At 35.3% G+C, this 9,718-nt stretch overlaps 1 pseudogene; it reads right to left on the minus strand.

Moving 5' to 3' along the window:
• Positions 1 to 527: 527 nt before the first annotated feature.
• Positions 528 to 1,582, minus strand: LOC101584261 (annotated as a pseudogene).
• Positions 1,583 to 9,718: the final 8,136 nt, after the last annotated feature.

A 9,718-nucleotide genomic window follows, 5' to 3' on the forward strand; every position in this document is an offset into this window, starting at 1 on the left:
GGTGGGGGGCCGCCTGAGGGGCTGGGAGAGGGTCTGGCCCACGCTGCGCCTGGGCTGGGAATGGTCCCGCCGGCGCACGGTAGCAGGAAACTCTCCACACACTCACCAGACCTGGGCTAGGATTGGGTCTCTAGTCCTAATTTTTACAGTAAGATTTGGACAAAATACAAAACATCATTGCAATAAAACTGACAATGTAGCTTAAATAGCTTAGCATTTCATAAATGTCTCCTGCAAATAATGATGACAGTCATGAACTAGACAGAGCTAGAAAGAAACATCATGCCAATAGACAACATGACTTCCTCCACATCAGACTGCCACCAACTAATGACAGTGATGTATGACACATAAGTAAGCAGAGTATCCTCTTTAGAAGGAATGGCAAGAGAAGACAATTTATAAACAAACCTCTCCCAATGTCCTGAAGAGCTTTTCAGAGTATCACAATCTTAAAGATCATTTCTATGACATGTTAAAGGACTCCTTTATATTACAACCTCTCCTCAACTATAAATACAAGTCAACTATAGACACACTTGCACAACTGTGGTGCTCTCAGTCAAGCACTTCTTGTTACCACACTCAGCTACTGTGGCCTTCGGATGGAGAGGTTTGATGTGTGCTAATCTGGATAAACCAGGGCGGAGATTCTGATTTGGGGACTTCACAGTCATACCTGCCAGTGAGTTGCTGCCATTGCCACTACTTATAGACTCTGGTGGGATTCACTTTGGCCTCCTGCTTTCAGCTGAAGGATTCCATATCTGTAAAGGTTTCCTAGTGGCCTCTGAAAAAGAAATCTCCCTTGGTGAAAACTGAGATTCTTATTTGATTGTGGCAGGAGAAGAGTCTACTGCAGTCGCCAAACCATTACATTTGGATTTAGATTTCTTCTCTTTCTTTTCTACTGGGCATATTACCTTCACTTCTTTCTTTTCATTTTCTTTTACTATATTTTTTATAGTAAATTCTTCCTCATTGTCTTCACTCTGATCAAAATCAGAATCATTTTCAGAATCTTCACCAGCTGTCCCACCTGGCTCGGTGTCACCGGCACTGCTGCCATCACCGCCTCCTGAAAGCATCTTCCTCTGCCTTGTTGCAGCTTCAAGTGTTTTTCTTTTCCCTTGAAAACAGGCATCATCTTCCTCTGTGATCTGGTCCAAATCTAAATAGCCAACAGCTACACTGCAATTAGAGATATGTAGAGACTTATTCATTGTTTCTGCTTCACTACTGCCATATTTTTCGATGTTTTTATCCTGAGACTTCTGCGCATCACTGGCGACTGGTTGATGTTCCCTCACTGATAAAGCCAGAGCAGCTTCTTTGCTCTCTGGAAGATCTTTTCATGTAAGGCTACCCTTTTCTTAAGGGTTTTTCTCTTGTAGTAAGATATCTTCTTTCTGGACAGTCTTCAAAGTAGGTTTTGGTTTGGTTTGTCTTATTTTAACTCTTTTGGTGTTGTTCTAGATTTCTTCTTTAAAGGTACAGTTGCAGGAATAAAATCATCATTGCTATGAGAATCTTCAAACTGTGAGTAATTGACTGGTTTTCTACTTCTTGCAGGCTGCAGCATGGTCTCCTTCAAGAGTGTGGATCTGCCCCTCTCAAGGTCTTGTCCACAATGGTGGAGTTTCCAATTCCCACCTAAGAACAGACAAGGCACTTCAATGGCTCACTTTAATAGTAAACACGATATAAAATTTCAGAAAGAAATTCTGTGTAGGTGAAGAAAGTATTTTCATGTTCCTAGTATATGTCATGAGTAATTGTCAATATTTTAAAATCGCTTTATTATTCTGCTGTAATAATCACACTATTTTTGCAGTTGAAGAAATAAATTATTACATTTTCTGTGGAGAACACTTCCTGAGCTGTGAGAATAAACACCATATGGTCATGATTAATATTTTATAAAACTTTAGGATCTCATTTGCCAATATTATCACTTACGACTTTTGTACCCATTATCATTGATTAATTTATTTTCTTATCACATTATCATCAAGTTTAAATTTCAATAATTTACCATCACTGAACTTTTTAGGAAATGGAATTTGAAGTTTATCTAAAATCTAATTTAGAATCTGTTCCTTAAGTTTTTAACAGAATTCATTTAAAAATGTAGCTATTTAAAATTTGACTTTTTTCATGTAAAATAGAAATTTTGTTCATTAATGACATAATGACTAGTATTTCCCTCATCATGCATTTGTTTTGCATGAACTACAAAGATATTATATAAATATATTACCTAGAAATTTTTAGTATCATTAAATTAGAATTTTTATGGGTCAAAGGTTTTTTAAATAAATTTACTTATGCTTTATCAATACAGTATATAGTTTTAGCTATATTCTGTTTCTAACTTATTTTTTAATTAAAGTGTTTCCTTTATTTTTTCTAATCAATTTTGATAGCATATTTTTAATCTCATGAGAAATTTTAGGAATCCTGTGGCTATAGTTATTTCTCTTCTCCCTCTGCTTTGCTTAATAAGGGTGATTTTATTCTTTATAGCCCTCAAGGAGCTCTGCTCACTTTCTCACTTCTCACCTTCAGATCCAGCACGTGGCAGGCACTAGATGCAATTTTGATGTGGCTTTGTTTCCAGTTAATAAAATTTTGTTTGTATGACTGAAAACTTCTATGTTTCTAAAAGATAGTTTAGGAATAAGTTCTATCTCAGACACTTGTATTTAGAGTAGGGGAAAAAGATCACTGAATCATCTTATTATTACTTTCATAAGAAAGATGGAGAGTATATCACAGGCAATACAATAAAAAATCAAAATTACTTGTCCCTTTAGGTTTTAATTATGTATATAATATATAGGGAGAGAGAAAGACAGACAGACAGCCTGACTTAAAGTCATGACCTTGAACTTGCCAGGTAAAAGAAGCTTGTGCTGCTGAGCTATACCCCTGACCCAAGTATGATGTATTGCATCATTGCATTACAATTATAATTAATTTTTTAATTCATCAGAATTTTAAAAGGATTGGGCAGGCCAGATAGCTCAGCGGATTAAAGCACCCACTGAGGCAGATGCAGGGAATGAGGGTTTGATCCCCTCTCTGCCATGCTAGCTCCACCCCCAGGGCATGCTGAGACTGAAACTGAGACTGGATGTGGTGGCACGTGGCTGTAATCCCAGCACTTGGGAGGCTGAAAAACAGGAGGATCACAAGTCCGATCTGTGTAGTGAGACCCTGTACTAAATAATTTTTTTAAAACAATAATTTTTAAAGGACTAAATATAAAAGCAGATTACAAACACTTTAGTTTTCTTAGGTTGGTGATGTTCTACAAGGCATCAATTTGGAAAATGTAATTTCTTGCACTGAAACAGCTCATTTAATGGTATCTACATGACCCATAAAATTCAATGCAATTTTAGAGCTGCCTAATATAGTCCCAAAGAGTAGGTAGAGAAAGTAGGCCACTCTGTAAGCAAAACTGTATTTCATTCCAAAGAATAATAGTGATAAAAATGATGCAGAAACAGAAACCAAAGAACCTCAATAACAAAGCAGTTCAGTTGTGTGAATTGTGTTGTACTCTTTGAAGTATACAGCTATCTCTGTGAGTCATATTTCATCTCATTTAGTGGGTTTGAAAGTGTAGATGAGCTCTCTGGAAATGTTTATGAATACAATGGAAAGTATTAAAATTTTATTTAAAAGTTTTTTTCAAATATACTGTCTTTGATCATCACTCTAATTCTGTAAGGTAAATTATGGATATGTTGTTGAAGTCATCTGTATTTATTTGACTATAAAAAACATATACAGACAAATAAAGTTAAACTTCCCATGTGATATATGATCTCATTAAAATATTATTCTAGGTCTGGGGAGATAGCTCAGTGGTCTAAGCACCTGCCTGGCAGAAATAAGGACCGGGGTTCAACCCACGGTATTGCAAACTGTGCCAGCCCAAAACCACACTTTTAAACCCATTTCCTTTATGATAATGTACTAATAGTCTAATATATATATAAAGACATAAAATCTTTAATAACTTTCTAGAATTAACTGAAAGACAAGATTTTTCCATAAATTTGGCTCCTTAGAGCTATTTATTTTCATGGTGGCTGATATTTTGCACATTTCCAACTTGGAATGCATTCAAATATAGGCTATGAAAATTATATGGTGATAAACAGGTAGATCTAATATGTACTTTATAGAACATCAATCATGGTAAAGTAAAATAGAACGTTTTCCTTTCACATTAATAAATACAATGAGGGCTGGCCAAATAGCTCAGCAGATTAAAGTGCCTGAAAGTAGGCACAGGGGTCCAGGGTTCCATCCCCAGTCCTGCTGTGCTGGCCTCTCCCCCAGGGCACTCTGAGCTAGCAAATGGGACTGGGCATGGTAGCACTTAACCTGCAATCCCAGTTCTTGGGAGGCTGTAAACAGGTGGATCACTATGAGTTTGATCTAGTAGTGAGACCTTGAACACCCTGTAGACCCTTCCCTAAAATACAAAATAAATAAATAAAAATAAATAAATGCAATGATAGTTTTCAATATAAATTTTATCTTTAGGTGTTGTGTTTTTCAAAAGAAATCTCAAAGGAAAGAGATTTGTATCTTCCAGAATTCTTTTTAAAAATTGAGCAATTTATTGCAATGATTATAAGAAAAACCAGCATAATGGTTAAATCATATTACTTGTGTGAAAGATTTTTAAAATAAAAGTGATTTTATGAATTAAATACGCACCCTTATGGAGTATGATGTTTCTTTCACCTGAATGATTTTAAGTTTGGTTGAAACTAATGAACTATTATGTAAAGCCAATGATTACGATTTCTTCTGGTTTCAATTCTCTAAAGTTCTTCGAAATTTTTCATTCTCCAATAAATCTCAAAGTATTGATTTTTATAGTCTTTTAATTCTATGAATAATCATTTAACACATACAAAAATAAGCACATAGAAGTTATTATATGTCATGTACTAGAAGCACAGAGTTATGAGTGCTAAATAAAAACTAAAGATATTATAACTGTCCTCATTGTGCTTACACAAGGTAGAAATATAGATGTGAAGAACTTACAGTGGTGCACAAATAACCAGTCACATCTTGCTTTGTGGGATGAATGAGCAGATCAGAGTACTGTGGCATTATGGGTAGGATTCTTTGTGATCAATGCCTCATCAAAAAGTGACACTTGACCTCTTTCCTAAGGAAAGAATAAAAAGCCAAGAAAAATGATTAGTACAATATCATTACCATAAAAATTAGAAAAATTTAAAGTAAATCTGTGAGCAAAGATGTGCCAGTTCAATAAATGTAAGGAAAAAAAAATCAATAAAACTGAAGCAGAGAAGGAAAAGGGAAGTATGTAGAAAGCCTGTAGAATACTTACATTATACTAAAATGTAAGTTAGTGTAGAGTTCAAAAATTCTAAATTTAGCAAGAAGTTACTAAAAAGTTTGCACCTTCAGAGTGGCATAATATAAATTATACTTTTAAAAGTCAACCATGTAATGCTGAGTATGTAATGGACATGGAGTTTTGGGGATACAGGGAAAAAAACCATAGTAATCTATGCCACAGTGGCAGTCTAGAGGTGAAGAAATGGTTATGACTGCAAAGAGATTTAATTAACTTTCTAATTTATTAGGGAGTGGCAGAAGTTGGAGTTCAGAAGTTAAGAATTCCCAAACCAGATAAATTACCTGGTCTCAATGAAGTGAGTGAGTTGTCAAGTCAAGCAAGCATGATGGAGGATTGAATTATTTATAAAAGAATAAAATGCACTAAAAATATCAAAAGGGAAGCACAGATAATAATGAACAACAATAAAAGTGCTGGGATAAATCAAAAGACATGATGGGTGTAGTTAAGATAGTTTGAATCAGAGTCACAGAGGACAATAGGAATGGGAATAACACCAAATTTGAATCAGAGACTAGAATTTTCTAGTCCTCACGGAGGGATCAGTGCAATGACTTAATACACTCAATACAACACAACCAGGGTAAATTTAAGCAAATAAGAACTAGGTATTTCATAGATGAGTGTAACCAAATAAAAGAAAATAATTATAAATCCAGTAAAAGAATTTTGAGAAATACTGAAAGGCTAAAAGTCAATATAGTCTAAAGAAAAACAAAGGAGAGATAAAGAAAAATGATAAATAAATGTAAATTGAGAAGCATAAGCTCAAGCATGTCTGTTGTAGTAGCACACAGAAAGAGATTAAGCAGTCCATATTGAAATTTTACATGTTCTTGGTGCAAACATAAGCAGACTCAACAATGTGCTGTTTGCAAAGATAATAAACATCAACAAAACAAATATACAAACTATAAAATAAAGTAGTAGATGATAACTATTCAAACAATAAATAAAGAAATCATTTCATTGTACTAGCATCAATTAAAATAGATTTTCAGACAGAAGACATTATGAAATAAAACATGTCATTTAATAATGACAAAAGATAATCAATTACAATATAGGAGTCATTGGTCACATATGAATATTGGACAACTGCAATTTAGGGAATCCATATGATGAACATGCTCTTCTAAGTGTAAAAATAAATACAGAAAAGAAGAATGTCTCACTTAAAATATATATGGAGTGAAAATAATGGTAAAATGTTGGAGCTGCTGGGCTCCATGTGCCATATTGCTAAAGGCAAGTTCATCATCTTTGTTCTTTTCTCATAAGGCTTGTGTCTGCACTTCACGTGCTGTCTCTACTGTTGCATGCTATTTTGAGCTTTAAAATGAACAGCAGGGATAACGTATTTTTCTGGCCTGAGCCTTTTCAAGGAGCTCAATATTCATCAGTAATGCAAATTTGCTGATCTAATTCCCTGTAAAAGCCACAGGGAAAGTCCTAGAAATAAGAGAATTCTACACATTGGATAAATTTTCTTGTATTTGTTTTTACTATTTAGTACACTATTATTATTGAGTTGTACCACCAGGCATAAGATTAAATTCTAAGTAGTGTTCAACGGCTCAGTGGCAGCCACAGCACAGTTTCAGACCATGACCCCTTCAACAAAACATGATATCAGTTGACTGCCTTTAGCTAATATTTGAACATGAATGGATATGAAATCCTTCCAAGTTTGAACTTGGATTTTCATAATAATAATACAGAAAAAGTGCCACAGAGCAAATCATAATCAAGTAGAAGCCTTTAGCATGTATGGTCTGAAGTCGACTACTGATGCCGTATATTCTGGAGTGGTTCCTATTTCTTTCTTCCCTTGACAAGAGTTCCTGTCAGAACAGGAGGAGCGAATTGCTTTGGCAGAAGGAGACAGAGAGCAAAGGTGGAAAATGGAAACCATTCATGTGGCAATATAAAAGCTGTCAACCAAAATGAGGCACTCTCTTCTGAAATGCAGGGCAAAGAAAAATTATAAGTAGGACAAAAAGCAAGAGAATAAGTCGGAAAATATGTGGGACAGACTACAGAGGAGTCTGGAGGGGTAGGATAGATGGAAGCCCACAGGATGATGCTGAATTAGACTCTCAGCTCGGCCTCTTCCTGAAAGACCCTTCCCTCACTCCACCCTAAATACTGCAGCATATTTTGAAGTGCTGCCAAAGGATCCCAACATTTTTCAGTGTATGATAGGCATAGCAGGAAGGTACAACACAGCGTCTCAGATATGACTAACATGGCTCAACCAAATTGCTGTAGATCTCACTGTTTAAACATCAAAGACTAAGACAATTTTATTTTTGTCCCCAGTTCCTATGACTCATTGTTTAACTTGTGATGAATCTATCATTTTTATTATAAATTTTCCAGTCATGATTTCTCTGTTGCACTTCTTTCCTTTTCTTTTTTTTTTAAATGTATTTAAGATAGATAAGACTAACTGTTCCTGTGAGAACCTGTATAGAATCTATAGGGTTTCACTACGTAGATCCGACTCATGGTGATTCTGTTTTCAGCCTCCCGAGCGCTGGGATTACAGGCGTGCACAACCATGCCCAGTCTCAACCGCTGTCTCAGCACACCCCGGGGACAGGGCCAGCACAGCATGCCAGGGATCCAACCCTGGACATTTTAGTCTGCTAAGTGATCTTGCCAGCCCCTCTGTGTTGCATTTGAAGCACACAGTGTTACAAAATTTAAAATTGTAATAAATAATTATGTAGGTTATATGACTGAAGAATGATTATCACCCAATTCAAGGAACAGTAAGCTGATAAGACAATTAGCAGAAAGATATAAAGAGCAAGGACCTTGATTAAAAAAATTATCACAAACAATATTGTATTTTAAAGATTCCTCAGATGTAAGTTGAAGAGTATACATACTGAATGTGACCTTCACACTTATGTTAATTTACTTCCCATAAGCATGTATTAGGATATAATTCTACTCACATTAAAATTTAAAGCCTGCAACTAACTTTAGCCACTTGGCAGGAGAAAACATTTCAAATGGGAAATATGAAACTGAAGACAGGGGTATGTCCTGCAGTAGTAAAATCTTGGAGTGTTTCTCATTGATGGAAGAAATGTTTTGCGCAGACAAATTGATGCAGTCCTAATTGCTCTTCCTGCATGAAATCATCACTGCCAGAGTATGATTCTGGATAACATTACTGAGATATTCTGCAAGACTGCTGGAAAAGAAACAAAAATAATGAGAATGCAAGAATAGGAACTGGGAAGTCAAAACTCTATACATTTTTAAATTAATAGAAAATATTTTAGGGTTTTCATTTTTAAAGTGCAACTATTAACAGCAATATTAAATTAATAAGATTAATATATAAAGATACTGTATGCTCGCTGAGTTTAAAAATGTGCTGAGGGTGTTAGTCATTTTGATATCAGGATTAGTAGGCTTTTATTTTGATATCAGGATTAGTAGGTTTTGTAAAAACTAGTAAATATTCATGATACATCATAATTAAATTCATAGCTGGCTCATTTTCCTCCTCCCTTCTGCCCTCTCTCTTTCCCAAAAGTCTTTTCCCACGGAGGCCACTTCCTGTGTCCTATCATGTCCTCTTTATCTTTATTTATATTTTGGTCCCTTCATGTAAGAGAAAACACAGTGGTGGTATCTTGATTACTTTTGCATATCAAACATGGTTAACATTTATATATATTTAATCATAACAACTGAAAATAAGGCTAAAATTATAAAATATATTTAAGAAGGCAGGAAGTCTAACTATTATGCTCTGGTCGTTTTGTTCATGTGATGTTTCAAGGGCAGGAAAAAATGGGCAAATATTAACATGCATAATACTTCATATGGGGGATATTCAAAAGGTAATTTCATTCTTTTCCATAATTACAGAGTTGTAATTAAGAGATTTAATGTATTAAAATAACTTAAATGATTCTTAGTAGAAATAAATTCAAGATTTATAATTCATAGACCCAGACCAGGATAAAACAAAACAGCTGTGCTGTTTTGTTTAGCATAATCCCTGCAGAAACATAAAATGCATAAATAAACATCAAAGATGCAAAAGCAATAAAAGCAAAACACTGTAATTTTTTCTTTTTTTATTTAGGAACTTTTCTTAGCTCAGCGGATTAAAGCACCTGCAAGCAGGCGCCGGGGCCAGGGGTTCCACTGGGCCTGCAGAGCAAGAGCTCCGCCCCTGGGGCGTGGTGAGACGCCAATTGAGACTGGGAGAGGTGGCGCACACCTGTAATCCCAGCTCTTGGGAGGCTATAAAACAGGCAGATCACT

This window comes from Octodon degus, unplaced genomic scaffold (genome assembly GCF_000260255.1).
Source record: "Octodon degus isolate 3935 unplaced genomic scaffold, OctDeg1.0 scaffold00289, whole genome shotgun sequence".
NCBI lineage: Eukaryota > Metazoa > Chordata > Mammalia > Rodentia > Octodontidae > Octodon > Octodon degus.